This window comes from Terrapene carolina, unplaced genomic scaffold (assembly GCF_002925995.2).
Source record: "Terrapene carolina triunguis isolate 2854851 unplaced genomic scaffold, T_m_triunguis-2.0 Scaffold68, whole genome shotgun sequence".
In the NCBI taxonomy this organism is placed as follows: domain Eukaryota; kingdom Metazoa; phylum Chordata; order Testudines; family Emydidae; genus Terrapene; species Terrapene triunguis.
The window spans coordinates 6842338-6859260 of record NW_020664419.1 but is presented as its reverse complement, the minus strand read 5'-3'; the positions used below and the strand labels follow the sequence as shown (position 1 = coordinate 6859260).

At 38.8% G+C, this 16923-nt stretch overlaps 1 protein-coding gene across 1 annotated transcript in view; it reads right to left on the bottom strand.

Moving 5' to 3' along the window:
* The window catches only part of TAF3 (TATA-box binding protein associated factor 3), a 147696-nt gene that overhangs the window by 96359 nt on the left and 34414 nt on the right, over positions 1-16923 (bottom strand). The window lies entirely within an intron of this gene.

The following is a 16923-nucleotide window of genomic DNA, read 5'->3' as shown; positions in this document are numbered from 1 at the left end:
TGCTAATTATGCAGGGAACTGAATTCAATTACATGGAGAACATTAAACACTTTCCAAAATAAAAATGAAGAAAACTGAAGACAAGACTTTCAAGTGCCTTTAGTGCTACAACAGTGCCCTCTACTGATACACTAAAATACTGCTCAGCTTCTACAGAAAAAAAGAAATAGGACATACAACCAACTATATTTTGGGATCTTTGCTGCTTAAAATAGAGCACCTTCACAATACCTAATTAAGGTGACTTTCCTTAGGATGAACAAGCAAGCATGGCATTATTATATGCATGTATTTTGCAAAGAAATTAGTTAAAATCTCTTAAAATGTTTCTGCAGTTCAAAGAAATGTAAACAATTCAGAACTTCAGACATTTATTTATTTTTAGTTTGCTCCCACAGAACCATCAATTAGGATATTCCTAAAGAACAATCTTTTAGGATACTTACATTAAGCAATGCTTTACTTAAGATCTAACTTTGACTGACTGTGCATTATTATAGAAACAACTAGATTGGAGCATGTCAAAAATAAAGCTTTCAGAATCCACAGGCTATAAAATGAGCTAAACTAATCCAATCCCAAATTCAACATGTTGCTATATGCATCAAGACACAAATTCCCATGTAATAAATTACTCCAAATAGTAAGATTGCCTACTAGGTTCCCATTTAATAATCAGGATAGTGCTTGTTGAAATTTCCTACATTTTAATTTTTTGACAAATGATTCAACATCAAAAATTGACACGAAAAATTTGGAATATAAATTTTTCAATTATAACTTCTTTAACAACTTCCCTACACATTTTTACCAGTTTTTGGGATCAGCTCTATATTAAGATTTTATCTTTTTTTTTTAAATCTAATTTAAGTTAACTCTTCCTAAGATAGTATATGTAAAGTTCATGTTCACAAACAGGTTTAGTTGTTATAGAACGTATACAAAATAATGTTTCCTATAAGAAAACTCTTTTCAGTATGTATAAAAGCGGATCCTTCTTTTAGAACTGTTCTTTGCGGACAAAGTATATGCCAATTCTCCCCCTTTATTTCTCTTGGTCCCCCAGATTAAAGAGGAATCTCAGCTTTCATGTTTTTTTACTTTGAGAAGAGACTTGAAAATGAATCAATGCAAACTGATCACCGGGATTAAAAGCTTAGCACTGATTTCTCCTAAAAGTCACAAGTTATTCGATGATCCCTTCTCACAGCCACCCAAGGCTGGCTTTTAGAGTCCATGAAAACCATAGCCATAGGCTTCCAGATTTTGGGGAATACCTCAGAGTCTTACATCATGCAGGCAGCAACGATGTGAAAGCAACCACTGAGGGCATAAGCAAGCTCCCTACCAGCAGCTGCCTGCAACTGAGCCAACTCCTGTGTTCAACTAACTCTGTGACATCTGGACACAAGAAGGGGCAAGCGCAACAGCATGAGGTGCAACATGATCTAAATCAGAGTTTCTCAGCCTTTTCAGGTTGGAGACCACTTATTCAAAGTCAAACATTTTCGTTAACCCCTTATATTTTCTATAAAGAAGTAAAAAGTGTACCAATGATAACAATCCAGCTCTATAATGTATTTGTACGTGTGTTTTGAGAGGATGACAAAAAACGCCCCTTGACACTGAAGAGTAAGGGTGCGCAGGGAGTGGTGGCTGGGGGACAAGATTTTCTTTGCCTTAGATCATAAGTAAATAGTCACGGGTATAGTTCAGATACACTGCTCTAAATGACTATGCTAAGGAACGAGAAAAAGGGACCAACACCAGCTTTGAGACTGATTTCATCCTCAATGACCTTTGTCAAGTCTCAGTACAACAACTATTTTCAATTATGGGTGCCTCACATTAGGCACTTACTTCCAGAGGTGCCGAGCATCCACGGCTCCCATTAACGTCAGTGGGAGCTATGAGTTCTCAGCAACCCCTGAACATCAGGCCATCTTATTTAGGTGTCTGAATATGGTTATCAGCACCCGACGTTGTGCATCCAACTTTAGCCTTAACTTCATTGTTCCTCATCTATAATCTGGGGATACAACTTCACCCTCATGTGCCCTGCAAACCAAGATGTTATCCATTAATGCAGAGGAGGGGTGGGATCACAGTGGACAGAGGTAAATCCTTTTGAGGAGGGGGCTGGTGGCACAATATTGAGCAGGCCTGACAAAGGCCAGCCCTGCCGATTTTGACAGATATCCCATGCTATAGGTCGCATATTAGGGATTCCAACCATTTTTTTTTTAAACTGCGATGTAATTTCTCTCACACAGAGGGGCTGTCCCAATGAGTTGCTGTATTGTTTCTGGTGCAGCACTGGCTTTTGCTGCTAGGCACTGCAGCACAAGTAACTTCTACCTTACCAGGTATTTAAAAAAAAAAAAAAAAGCACCCAATCACTGTTGGGTCGAGGTGTTAAGCTTCGTTTAAGCAGCCCTGGTGGCAGAGCAAAAACCTCACCAACAATACAATGTCAAGGATGTGTAACATTAGCTTGCACATATGGCATACATTTAACAAATTGGCAATTGAAAATAGTCCACATGAATGGTGGACGAGTTAATGTTGGTATTGACTCATACGTTTTCTATTTCCTGACTGTTTAAACCTGCAGACTTAACCTAATGTAGGGAGATATAGATTACCTTTCTAGCTCTTTGAAAGACTTAGAGAGAGAAAGAGACATTATCTGTATACTATGGTGTTGTGCAACTCTATATTTTTATATTAGACACCACTATCCACACATATATTATCCTAGCTGCACAGTTGCCCAATTGTGTTTTGTACAACTCTGTAATACCACAGGTTATTATACAACTTAAGGTAGTAACTTTACTTCTGAAAGCAACTGTTTAAAGCCACTTATAACTTCATAATTTCTTCCATCCCTGATTCTGAAGAGCACTTTAGCATGTGACTTCAATGGAACTCAAGCCTGTGCTTTCCGATTTCCTGAGTAGGGGCCATAGGGACTATCCTTCACTGAGGACTAGCCACCTGGGAAGACTGAAGTTCTGAAGGTCAGCTGCTTTTGAGTTACACATACACACATGCACGTACACCCACAAACGTCTGAAAAACATTTTCCTCCCACTCAAAAACTGCTGAATCAATTTCATTCAGATTTCAGAGAGTTATTAATGAGATCAAAAAGTTTCAGCCAAACCATTTTTTCTCTGCCGAAAATTGAAAGAAAGTAGGTGTTAAAATGCATATGGTAACCTTAAATAAAGCATAGAGAGAATGTTACATATGTTCCTAACTTACTACAGGCCTATGGCTTAGCTACTGTTGTGGAAGACCTCTGTAAATTCACTCTCCCATGATTCCCCCTCTAAAACAACTGTATCCCCCTCAATTTGAAGCGTTTATGGCAGATATTCCAGATGCCAGCCAGGGCGCAGAAAGATGGCGATGCTGGCTGCTTCTCCATTCAGCTGACCTAGAAGATTAGATCATCTCCTATCAGCCACCAGACTATTTACCACCGGGGGTTTGGTCCTGCTGACTGCATCACTATAAAAACCTGCAGGGCTAGAACCTGGGACCATGAGGATTCCTGGCCGCTGATAGCCATAGGAAACTTAGGCTAGGCTCCCACCAGAGAACCCTGTGAGGCTGGGCTCAGCAGGAAGTCCCACCCAGCAGGACCAGAGCTGTCTGAGCAACAACACAGACTACCTCCCTGTCTCTGCTTCAGGCTCCATGTGCAAGAGACCCCAGACTCCGGCTTCCAACTCCTCCCCTCTCCTGATGCCTGGCCGGTCTTGGACTCTGGCCTTCTGGTACCCAACCCGGCCTGACTCCAACTCTGACCACTAGATCTCACTAGATCTCACTGCCCATGTCCTGGTCATGACAATCACCTAGCGTCAGCACTGTCTTTAACAGAGGAGGAAGCTCTGTATTGAACTCTGAGACTGCAGTATTTCCTCCACTCCTGCAGGTGAGTGGTCTCCCTTTAAACACCATTACTGCTCTCCTCTCCCAAGTCCTTCTGCCACTCAGAATAGCCAGGAGGAAGGAGGAGTGAAACTAGAGAACCAGGAGAAGAGAGAAAACTAAAGTAACAAGGTAGGGAAATGCAGGGAGTGACCTGCCATTTTTCACAAGCAACTACTACCACTGCCTGTGCAAACTGGGAAAATTTATCATCATATACTTGCACCAGTTTAGGTTATTGTATGTACAAAAAGTTGCACACAAGATCGTGGATGTTATTTGAGATTTTTTTTTAAAAGGCCTGGCCCTAAATTTTCAAGATTACATAAGCAGCAAAGGAAAAGCTTAGCTAAAGACATAATTTGCTCTCGAACATCCACCCTAATTCATTTGAAGGGGAAGAGATGATCAAATAAATAGTAACTTTACCAATAGTGCTCAAATAACAAAGATGTACAGGGCAAGTCTGTGGCAGGGTTCCTCTTTATGGCACAGCAGTGTTGCCAACTCTCAGGATTTCATAGCAAGTCTTGCAATATTTGGCATTTTTCTTAAAGCTCCAGCTCATGAGTCACGAGAATTTCAAACTTATTATTTTTCAATGAAAGTTTCTAGCACTCATTGTGGATAAAAGCTGGAATACACGACCAAAGAGTAACCTAAGGCTCAAAAATGAGAAGGCAAAGAGGAACCCCAAATTATTTTCAAAAGTATCATAATGGGGGGGGGAGGAGGGACAACTCAATTTTTGAATAATTGGAGTTGACAATGCTCTAGATGCAGAATTTTGTGAAAAAAGATTTTTGTGTTGATATCAGTAGTGAATTTAGACTAAAGTAATTAGCACAGATATTTTTCTACAGTGCATTTGCTTGTGGCGTTTAGCTGTGTATTCATACAAATCCTGTCAGTTTTCTATAGCTGTATTTTCAATATAAAAATCAGTAGATAGGGTCTTAGATCTGATTTGATAGATTTATGATTGCCGACTGTCTGAAGAAGTGGGCTGAAAGCTTATGCTCAAATAAATTTGTTAGTCTTTAAGGTGCCACAAGTACTCCTGTTCTTTTTTTGAAAATATTTTCAAAACTTCATTATTATTTTAAAGGCATTATCACCAGAGCACTAATGAAGGAAAACGTACGTGTATTTAGCATGGGTCACTCCTATAAAAATTAATGGCAGGGATGTATTTCAACTGAGGGGAGAGAGGACAACAATCCATTCTTTAAAGATATATATTAGTCTACACACATGCATTCATTGGGATATTTAAACTTATTTTATTGGATTATATTGAACTCATAAAACCCAAGAAAGGCACAATGAAAAGGAACAAGCTCTTCATCTGTAAGAGGAACTTTGATTTTTGCATCTTAACATGTCACCTGAGTATTCCTTAAACTAGGAGAGACAGTACACGTTTTTTCCACGTGAATTGGCTAATCGTACGTGGGACTCTCCCACCCGCTGGAAAAGTTCCCATTTCAGAGCTCAACTCCCTCAGTATAGATTGGGATAGGGCACCACACTCAAATTGGCAGGACTATATCAGATGCAAAGTCCCCCCTTCAACTTGATTTCTGAGAGAGGAGAAAACAAGATAGAATCAGAAACACGGTGGAGAACAAAGTATCTGAAGGGGGAAAATAGGATGTGTTCACACCAGACTTGGTTACAGACAGGTTCCTCCATGGGGAATAATCCTGCTTTTTGGTTTCTCTTGCTTGTCCTTTTATTTACTCATTTTGTTACTTCTTCCTTTAGATTTGTATACAAAAATAAAAAGGACTGCCTATCCAATGCTACAGACACTCCTGCTATGAATTAAAAAACAGAAATAAAATTAAACAGCCAGCAGAACACAAAATTCCCCTCCAAGTCAGAGAAGCCTGCAACCCACATAAATATATGCAGTTTATAGAGTGCTTTGAAGGTCAGCAAACCAAGGCTATTTCAGACTGGGAGCAAAAAGTTGTTCCAGTTTGTTAGCTTTGTTTGGTAGATTTGCCAAACTTTATGTATACAGCTAAGGAGTTTCGGTAGCGTTAGCACAGTACATAGGGAAGATTATCCATACAGTTGCAGAGAATACAAAAGATCTGCATTATTTCCACAAAGACAAGCTAAACAGGCGAACAAAAATCTACCCATTACACAGGTCTTCTCATAATGCTGCTACTCCAGAAAAGTGCATAGAGAGGTACGATAAGAAGTTTTTCTAAACCTGATAAGTTTCTGCAGAATGTTCATAGAACCATACACATTCAAAATGAAATGAACCTCAGAAGGTCATGTCCAACCTCCTGCATTATTTCCCCAGTGTTAAATGATCTCCTTTTGAACATTTCTATTGATGGTGCTTCTATGACCTCTCTGTAGCATACGGTTCCACGGTAAATTTGCTCTTACCATTAGGTAATCTGGATTTAAGTGTCTTCTGAGAATGGCAAATCAAGTCAGTTGATATAAAAAAAACCCAGTCTACTTGATTCCTTAAATGATTGTGACTCAACCTTTTTTTCAAGTATGCTTACTGTATGCTTAGGTTTTTGTTTGTTTTGTTGTTAAATAAATGGGATCTCAAATATTTTTAAGGCATTCTCCTCTGCTACTCCTGTTCCAGGAACACCCAAGGTCTGATTCCTGCTCTGCTCTTTTGTGGGAAATTGATTAGGAGCATTGTGAAAACTATGGTCAGAGGTGTGTAAGCACTGATCCTCATTGTCAAGTAGGGGACAATCACTAGTAATTCCGACTCCTTGGCAGATCTCTAACTTGCTACAAAAGAAAATTGCAGTTTATCATTGGCTTAACAGCAAATTCTCCCATCGACCTAGCTATCACCTCTCAGAGAGGTGGATTACCTATGCTGACAGAAGAACTGATCCCATTGACACAGGCAGCATCTTCACTGATGTGCTACAGTGGCGCAGCGTTTTAAGGCCTGAGGATATTCCTGTACTCCTCACAAAGCCCAAACAGGAATAGGGTAAAAAACAACAAAAAAACCACCCCACCTTCCATCTTCAGCTGACCAGGAAACACCGCGTCAGAAGACAGATGCTACAAAAGTAGTAAGGGATTGGGAAAAAATGCCAATGAGATACCATAAATAACATGATTTTTCCTTAAGATCCAATTTCATTTCCTACCTTATGTGGATGAAAGTTTGAAGCTTCCAGGACTCTTTCACTGGAAGGTTGAAAACCACTTGGAAACTGTTCTGGAAAGAGAACCATTTGGCTGTAGTTGTGGTAATGGGTTGCAGCCACACCTCCACAGTAGCTATCATCAACAGCTGGTCCTAGCCACATGCCCAATGGTAGTCTTCCAGAAAGTTGGAACAAAGTGGAAATCATTAACATTCATAGGAGAAACATAGTTTATTGAGGCTAGGGTGCATTGCCTCAAAAGCATATGGTCACAAGCTGTTCAGCTCCCTCCCAAATTTATTTGTGCTTATTAGTCACGGTATTTTTGAAGTGAGCCAATAGCATTCCAGTTGGCCAGGCAGAGGAACAGAAAAGCTTCATTCATTTCAGGCCTGTAAGTCATGGTCTTCAGAAGATGAACCTATAGCATGGGCCTGGGGATATACACTGCAACCAAAGAGCACCCTATCTATCCATCGATCTTAGGTTTTTATACTGCTCTTCTGAGCTAGTCAGTTAGACAGAGTTTCTACCTACATCTGCTTACATTTGCTTAAGATTATCATTACATTTCAAAGCTTTCCAACAGCAGGAACAAATCTACTAGCCTTGGTCCTGTAGGTTCAGCACATTGCATTTTTATTTCACATTTGCTATGGTGTGTGTTCTGGCATTGTAAATAGTATTAACAAATGCTATAATTATAAACATTGTGGTAGTAGTTCAGGATACAGATATTGAAGACACATTGTCCAAGAAAACCTAGTATATTATGGATGGAGTTGTTCTGACATTAGAAAGGAGGGCATCTGAATCACTTACAGTCTTACTGCTTGGGGTAATCCTTGTCTCAAGTCTATGGTGAGAGTTGATTAAATATTCAGGCTACTTCATATAGGAAGTAACTAAATGGATACTATCAGGGAGTCTAAAAGAAACCTGTGCCAGGAAATGACCTTCCAAACAAGAAAGTGATACTAGTAATAATTACCTTAATAAGCAACTTCAATCCCTAATAAAACAATGGAATATTAGGAGAAAAACAAACAAACATTTAGAAGATGAGCAATTAAAAGGTGTGTGTGTGTGTGGGGGGGGGTAGATGGAACAAATATCAGACAAACTCAATAGCTTTTTGGAGGGGGTGGGGAGGGACAGAATTACAGAGATAGTAGATGAATGGAAATGTAATTCAGATAGATCAGCATTTGATAGTTTCACAGAATCTTATTTGCAAATGTAATTCAAATTGCCTTGAATAAAATACAGTGAAACTTGGTGAAGAGCAATATGATGAAAAAGGTAACAAGAAACATCAGTGAACAAGTGGAGGGAAAGTGTCTAATAAAGTGCCATAGGGATTGAGATTAGGTCTGTTCTTAACTTGATTAATGTCCTGGAAGGAGAGTTGATCACATTAAAAAAACCCGGTGAGGACATTAAACTGAGTGATGGTGCAAATGCTAGTGAGAACAGAGGGCCTACAGATACTAGAAATACAGTTAGGAAGTAACAAAAAGATTAAATTTAGAAAAATGCAAACTAATCCCTTGGTGGGAGAAAAATATCAAATGGATTCAATGGATCCTTTCAATTCGGAAGCAGAATCTGAAAGACTTAACGGTGATGACAGAGCAAACTGAACATGTTTGCAGTGTGAAATGGCAGCAAAAAAAGGTCAATACAATTTTCGACTGGATTGTATGGCAGAAGAACAGTCCTCCTTATGTATAGTTACACCACCAAACACTGAATACTGTATTTAGTTTTGGACACCTCAATCCTAAAAACAGGACAAATTGGAAGTTCAACAAAGAGCAAGAGAAATTATCAATATGCTGAAGGGACTGGTTTATGAGCAAAGATTAAAATGGCTAACATTTAGCTAAGTAATTACATGTAAGAGTTGGGATGAGGAGGAGAGTGTGTGTATATATGTAAAGATTTCAAAAGTGCCAAGTGACTTAGTTACCTAAGTCCCATTTCCAAAAGTAAGGAAGGGCTTGTCTACACTACAGAGTCTTTGGCTGCATTACTATGCTGGCAGAGCCACCTAGTGGAGACACAGCATAAGCCAACAGGAGATCTGCCGGCATAGCTACCCCATCTCCTCAAGAAACATTAGCCAGGCTGACAGAAGCACTCTTCTGTTGGCATAGTTGCACCTAGAATGGGATTTTGCTGGCATGGCTACGCTGACTAGGAGGGGTGATTTTTTTTCACATTCCTGGCCAACATAGCTATGACAGCAAAACTCTGTAGTGTAGATTAAGTCTTGCTGAAAGTCAACTGGATTTTGGCTCCTAAAGCCTGGTCTACACTTAAAACATATACCAGCATAGCTATGTTGGTTGAGGGTGTGTGTGGTGGTGTTGTTTTAGTGTAGACACACTCACACCAGCAAAGAAGTGCTTTTGTTGCTATAACTTAGTGACCCAGGGAATTGATGTATGCTATACCGGCAAAAGAACTTTTATGCTGGTATAAGCTGTGGCTACACCTTGAGGGTTTGCCAGTATAGCTATGCCAACAAAACATTTTAGTACAGACAAAACCTACAAGTCACTTTGGAAAGTGGGGCGTAAACTCCTAAGTCACTTACGTGCTTTTGAAAATTTTACTCTATACCTACAAAATCTGAACAGCGTAAACACCAAGCAGGGATTTAAATTATTTATTGTGATTCAAAGGAATGTAACTAGGGGTAAATGGATGAAAAATCAAGGCTGTTATGAAATGCTTCCTGACAAAGTTGTATTCGATTGTTAAAAAGTTTCCTCAATGGCAGTGGTAGAAACTAGGACTGTTGATTAATCGCAGTTAACTCACACGATTAATGCAAAAAAATTAATCGTGATTAATCGCACTGTTAAACAATAGAATACCAACTGAAATTTATTAAATGTTTTTGGATGTTTTGTACATTTTTCAATATATCGATTTCAATTACAACGCAGAATACGAAGTGTACAGTGCTCACCTTATATTATTTTTTATTACAAATATTTGCATTGTAAAAATGATAAATAAAAGAAATAGTATTTTTCAATTCACCTCATATAAGTGCTACAGTGCAATCTCTATCATAAAAGTGCAACTTACAAATGTAGTTTTTTTGTTACATAACTGCATTCAAAAATAAAACAATGTAGAACTTTAGAGCCTAGAAGTCCACTCAATCCTACTTCTTGTTCAGCCAATCGCTCAAACAAGTTTGTTTACATTTACAGGAGATAACGCTGCCCTCTTCTTAATTACAGTGTTGTAATTCTGTATTATAATTGAAAACAATACACATCTCTACCCCGATATAACGCGATCCGATATAACATGAATTCGGATATAACGCGGTAAAGCAGCGCTCCGGGGCGGCAGGGCTGCGCCCTCCGGCGGATCAAAGCAAGTTCAATATAACGCGGTTTCACCTATAACGTGGTAAGATTTTTTGGCTCCCGAGGACAGCGTTATATCGGGGTAGAGGTGTATTTGAAAATGTAGAAAACATCCAAACTATTTAAATAAATTGTATTCTATTATTATTTAACAGCGCGATTAATTATTTTTTTTAATCGCTTCACAGCCCTAGTAGAAACCCCATCACTTGGGACATTTAAAACAAGATTGGCTCAGAACTCAAAAATATACTGTAAGGAACAACTCTACACAGACATGCGATAGACTAGATGACCCAATTGTCCTATTGTAGCTAACTTCTGAGATTTTATAATTTAAAGTTAAAGGGAATTTTCCATCATAGAAACTGTCAAGGTTAACTTGGTTCAGTGTTCCTCTATTAGGTAGGTAGAAATATATATGTTCGCGTTTGCATTAAAAGTGAAGCAATGTTTTAAGAAAAGATGGAGACGATACTATCTGACCACCTACTATTTAACCTACTTTGTCTCTCCAAACTGTTGGCAATGTGATGCTGACACTACAGTTAAGGCTGAGATGCTACTTCTATCTTTAGATGTTTATAACTTTCTCAGGGGAAAAAAAAAGCTTACCTTTTGGAGCTAAAATTTCGTGTGACTTGCCTCTGCCCAGAAGTGCAATTTGTGCGTGAAAGAACTGGCATAAAAATTCAGCCATTCGAGTTAAATGGGCATAATATTTCCCCCCACATTTCTCTGATGCTTTTAATTGCATTTTGCTAAACCAAAACGGTTTTAAAACATCAAAATTGCCTTGCATGTAGTTGTGAATGTGAACTGGTGCCTTTGTGGTGTTTGAAAGAATCGTGTTTAAAAACAAAGAAAATTGTAGATGCTTGAAACTGCATGCTCAACATTCATAAGCTGTAACTTCCCTTAGCTTAAGGCTTGCACTGAAGTGTGTTGCTGTGAATCTTTGCTATATACTGTATTTGAGGAAAGTGAAATGGTTTGGACCTGAATCTTTCAGATCTGGAGGGGTTTTTTTTAGCTAATGTACAGAACATTTTATACACTTTCAAAAGTTTGAAACTCTCTTCCTCACTGCTCAGCAGTGACCATCAGTTTTTCAACTTGTCCCTTGTTGCAGTGGTTTGTAAAACAGGTAAAAGCCAGCAATGCAAAACCAGTGATGTAGCATGTGTAAAAGTGCAACTTGAAATGAGTAAGTTATGTGATTCTCAAAAAGTTGCAACTGAAAAAGTATCATCTTGATTCTTGAAGACCATGGCTGTATTAGTGTGAATATACTTAATTTCTTCTGGTCTCAAAAACTAAGTACGGCAGAGCCAGATGCCTACTTAGTTGGGGCATCTGGCAGGGGTTCTCAGAACAAATTTTTTTTGGTGGCCTCAGAGTGCGGCAACCAACTCTTGCTGGTGGCCACTCTGACAATTTTTCCTAAAATACTTAATTAACTTTAGGAAAAGCAAATAAATATGCACATACACATGTCCAAATCATTGTAATTTATTTATGTAGGATTTTTTTTTTGCAGACTAATAAAAATAATGTACAGTTGTCTCTATTTTTTACTGAACCTAAACAGAATAGAAACACAAATAAGGTTCTTTGCTTGTTCTTATCTTTTTTCTTATTGTGTCTTTTGCTCTTTTGGTTGCCTTTTTAAAAGACTTCTTAGTTACTAAGTCTGCTGTGAAAAGTGATATTAACAAACATACAAATAACACTTTTCACAGCAGACTTACTCAGCCCTGGCAAGCCTGGGGACAAATTAAACCCTGCATGGAGAGGTGGAGATGGAGGCGGATATGGAGGCAGCAGTAGCACTGGGGAGGCAGTGAGGACTAGGAGTGGTGACCTTAGGGCCAGAGCCCGCCACCATACAGCCGGGGAACAGAGCCTGAAGTCCCGTGGCTGGAGCCTGCCACCCACCGCCCCAGGGCTGGAGCCTGACCCCACCAGCGGTGGGAAGGTGGTGAACTCATTGGCTGTCTGTTCCTCCAGCTTTTGTGTCTCCAGAGGCGGGCAGGGCCCAACCACTGCTGGCAGCCCTGGGGGAAAGAGGCCGCTGCTTTGCCCCCACCCCTCCACCCCCACAAAATCACTGCCCAGGAGGCTGCGGCCGCAAGAAAAATCCAGGGTGGCTGCATGCGGCCAGAGTGTCCGCATTTGAGAAATGCTGATCTAGAGGCCACAAAAAAGGAATCTGTGGAAAAAATTGTCATTCACAGGCCTCATTACTGCCCTGCTGCTTTTGGCTACAGACGTTCTCGTTCAATTTAATGGCAGAACAGATTCATCGCTAACAAGGGTAATCCTTCCCTTGATTGGGTTTTTTCCTCCCCTAGAACATTAGTAAGAGCAACAGCAACTAGTAACACAGCGGCCATTCTTTAATGGCTCAGGACATGGACCCCACTGGGGAAAAGCGGCTGGACTCCCTGGTCGTATTTGTGAAGCAGTTTCATACACTGCTTCAATCTCTGTCTTCATTCCGCATAAAAGAAATAGAGAAGTTTCCTACTTCTTAACAGAAATTGCTGCCAGCCATTGCCAACTACTACTACTTCCAAGAGAAGTAACATCACTACAGTTACTTGTGATCTTCACTCTGCGGAGCAGTCTGAAATGTCATGCACCTGTGTATTGGGTGTTTTTCTTATCGTTATTGTTACAATGGCACTTCCATTCTAAACACCTTAGTTTGAGGGATAATAAGCCATTATCTTTGGAGATACATCATGGTTGTCCTCAAACCAAAGGTGAAATTTTGTGGAATGAAGAAAACCTGTTTAGCTTATATAACACAAACATTGAACTAAATAAGCATATTTTTATTAAATACATTTTATTTTTTTTAAATGAACCACCATATTAATGCAGCATTGAGACTGAGTAGCAATAAAGTTAGAACATTTTAGGTAAGATGCTCACTTTAATCTTAATTCTTCCCATTCATGCATATGCATTTCTTAGTCACCAAACATGAAGCAATGCAAAATGTCACATGCATCTAAGATTACAGAGAAAGTGCAGTTTTTTTCTAATATACTGTTTACCAAATAGTATCAGATTACTTAGCTGTATAATCTTACAACATAGGAAAAGAGACCCTACTATAAATAATGCATACCCACAAGAAACTGAGTAAAAGTTTGTGAGAAACAACCCTAAATTTCTTAAATTTTATGGAATTCAAATTTCAACCGTGATGCAGCATAAAAACACCAAAGGTACTGTGTTGTATAGCAATTCGAGTCAAAGTAGATCTAGAAGATTAAAGAAATTTAAATCCTTGACAAGCAAAGGATAACCATGAAATTATTCTAATGTGCTCTGGAATAGAAGAACACTGAAAAAAATCTAGAGTAAATCTTTATGAATAGTGCATTTATAATTTTCCATCCATTAGGATGTAAATATATTACATTTGGTATCTAATGTCTGAAAGGTATGAGCTGCAAACTGTATTAATTTCACTGTTTTGTGAGTCACAATGTTTGGTGATCAAAACTAGCCCAAATTTCCTTTGCTAGATACTGGAATGGCCAACACGGAAGAGGAAGCAGAAAGTCATTCTGTGCACCACAGTATTACTGTACTACAGTATAAGTATTTCTGATGATTAAAGTGTCCTCACCATTTTAATGTGTCCAATAAAAACAACAAGGAGTCCGGTGGCACCTTAAAGACTAACAGATTATTTTGGGCATACGTTTTCGTGGATAAAAAAACCCACTTCTTCTGTGTCCAATGTATTTTATTTCTTTAAACAAAATTAAAGGTAGTTGGAGCAAAGATGCATCACATTCAGAATATGTCTGCTAATAAATTAGACTATAGCAGAAACCTCTTCAGTTCTTTAACACTGAGAAACGAAAAAGCATTCATTTATTTTCCATGTAGTCAGGAAGCTAGAGATTCTGGAAGGTTGAAAAAAATGTATAGATTAGAATGATACACAAGTACTTCTAGGCAGATTGCTTTGAAAAAAGAAACCAGTTCTTTCAGGTGGGATGGCAGAATACAGAAGTCTTCCAGTCCTGACTTCCTTTCCTCTGGATGAAAGCTTAGAGCAATGAACACTCAGGAGATTAATGTACATGCTGGGTAACTCCAAAAGTTTTAGCAGAATACATGGCCCTTTGAGTTTTTGTATATGTGTCATGTATAATGTGCTTTTTTTGATATAATAAGAAAGTTGCTAAATTGTCCTCAAGCTGGAAGGGGTTTTCCATTTAGATAAGCCCAGTAGCTACCACATATTATGACTTCTCAGTATAAAAGCACATGGGTATCATTGCATTGCAAAACTAGACCAAATGCTAACCATTTTACTGGGGACTATAGATCTAAATTCAATTTTACAAAGTTGATACTGTAAGTTATTCAACCTCAATGTGTATCCCTTTGATCACACATAATCCTCTCCTGGCATCACCTTCCAGGTCTTCCCACACCACGCCTCCTTCCCGCATGCCAGACTACTCTATAAATATGTATGCATCTACCTTGGAATTTGTACTGCACTCATCATCAAGACATTTGAGCACTTCATATGAATACACTGATAAAATACTGTATGGGAACTGGTATCTGCACAGTGCCAGAAAATAACCTTTGGATGTACGTTAGTGAAAGGAAGAAAGCTGTGTTTAGGTTAAAGAATCAACATTTATGTTGTTTATTTGCAGTTCTCTTTTCAGAACATTAGCAGCATCTGTGTATCAGGTACAGTTCTCTTGTTCTCAAATATCTGACTTGCCTGTGGGTTGGAATCCTCTGCCTGAGCTATGTCCCCACTCAAGAGAGCATACAACAGAATATTCCATTTATATAGCTATTTTAATCCCAAACGCTTTATAAATACAGGACAAATGCTATCCTGGGAGACACGTGCATTATTCGGGTAAGTCAAAAAGGCCTGTTGCACACATTTGATGGGCAGAACATGGCCCCCAACTAAGAATCACTTCAGTCACTGCTGAAATGCAGCCACCTCGGTGGGAGGCTGCAGCGACTGTTTAACAGCACACAACAATACTGGATAGTTTTAAAAAATACTCTATGAATTTGAAACTGATAGGGATATTTTAGCAGGCCGAATTCTTTACTTAATCTTCCTGGATAAATTCCAGTTTAACACATTACTCCTGAAAAATGTGTCATGGCGCCTTTAGTAACCACAAGAGGTAAGAACTTAAGGTTTTCATTTTGTTTAAAACAGTCAGTCAACAGCTCACCTTGCTTCTCACAAAGAAGAGTACTACCCACTAATCAACACTACCTCCTGCAGCACTGGAATTCTTCCCTGCATGTCTTCTGTACAAGAATCGCCCTGTCTTATCCTGCTCAGCTCATAATCTGACAAGATCTTGGCCGAAGGTGGCACAGCTACAGAGCACGGGAGCATATAGATAAAGCCTCCAAAGTAAAGGCTAAACTGATAAAATACTGCAGTTAAAAGTTTATTTGCACTGATCAGAAGTTCGGTTTAAATTTAATAGAGTAGGAAGGTTTACGCCAAATTTCTTTTTACATTCTTTTTACACTACACAAAGGAGGCATTTTAATTGTTTTGTTTTGTTTAGGGCTGTCGAGCGATTAAAAAAATGGTGATTAATCGCGCAATTAAAAAACAATAATAGAATACCATTTATTTAAATATTTTTGGATGTTTTCTACATTTTCAAATATACTGATTTCAATTGCAACACAGAATACAAAGTGTACAGTGCTCTCTTTATATTTATTTTTGATTACAAGTATTTGCACTGTAAAAAAACAACAGAAATAGTATTTTTCAATTCACCTAATACAAGTACTGTAGTGCAATCTCTTTATCATGAAAGTTGAACTTACAAATGTAGAATCATTTAAAAAAACAACAACACTGCATTCAAAAATAAAATAAACTTTTAGAGCCTGCAAGTCCACTCAGTCCTACTTCTTGTTAAGCCAATTGCTCAGACAAACAAGTTTGTTTACATTTGCAGGAGATAATACTGCCCGGTTCTTGTTTACAATGTCGCCTGACACTGAGAATAGGCGTTCTCATGGCACTGTTCTAGCCAGAATCGCAAGATATTTACGTGCCAGATGCACTAAAGATTCATATGTCCCTTCATGCTTCAACCACCATTCCAGGGGATAAGGCGTCCGTGCTGATGACTAGTTCTGCTTGATAACGATCCAAAACAGTGTGGACCGACACATGTTCATTTTCATTATCTGAGTCAGATGCCACCAGCAGAAGGTTGAGTTTCTTTTTAGGTGGTTTGGGTTCTGTAGTTTCCGCACCAGAGTATTTCTCTTTTAAGACTTCTGAAAGCATGCTCTACACCTTGTCCCGCTCGGACTTTGGATGGCACTTCAGATTCTTAAACCTTGAGTTGAGTGCTGTAGCTATCTTTAGAAATCGCACA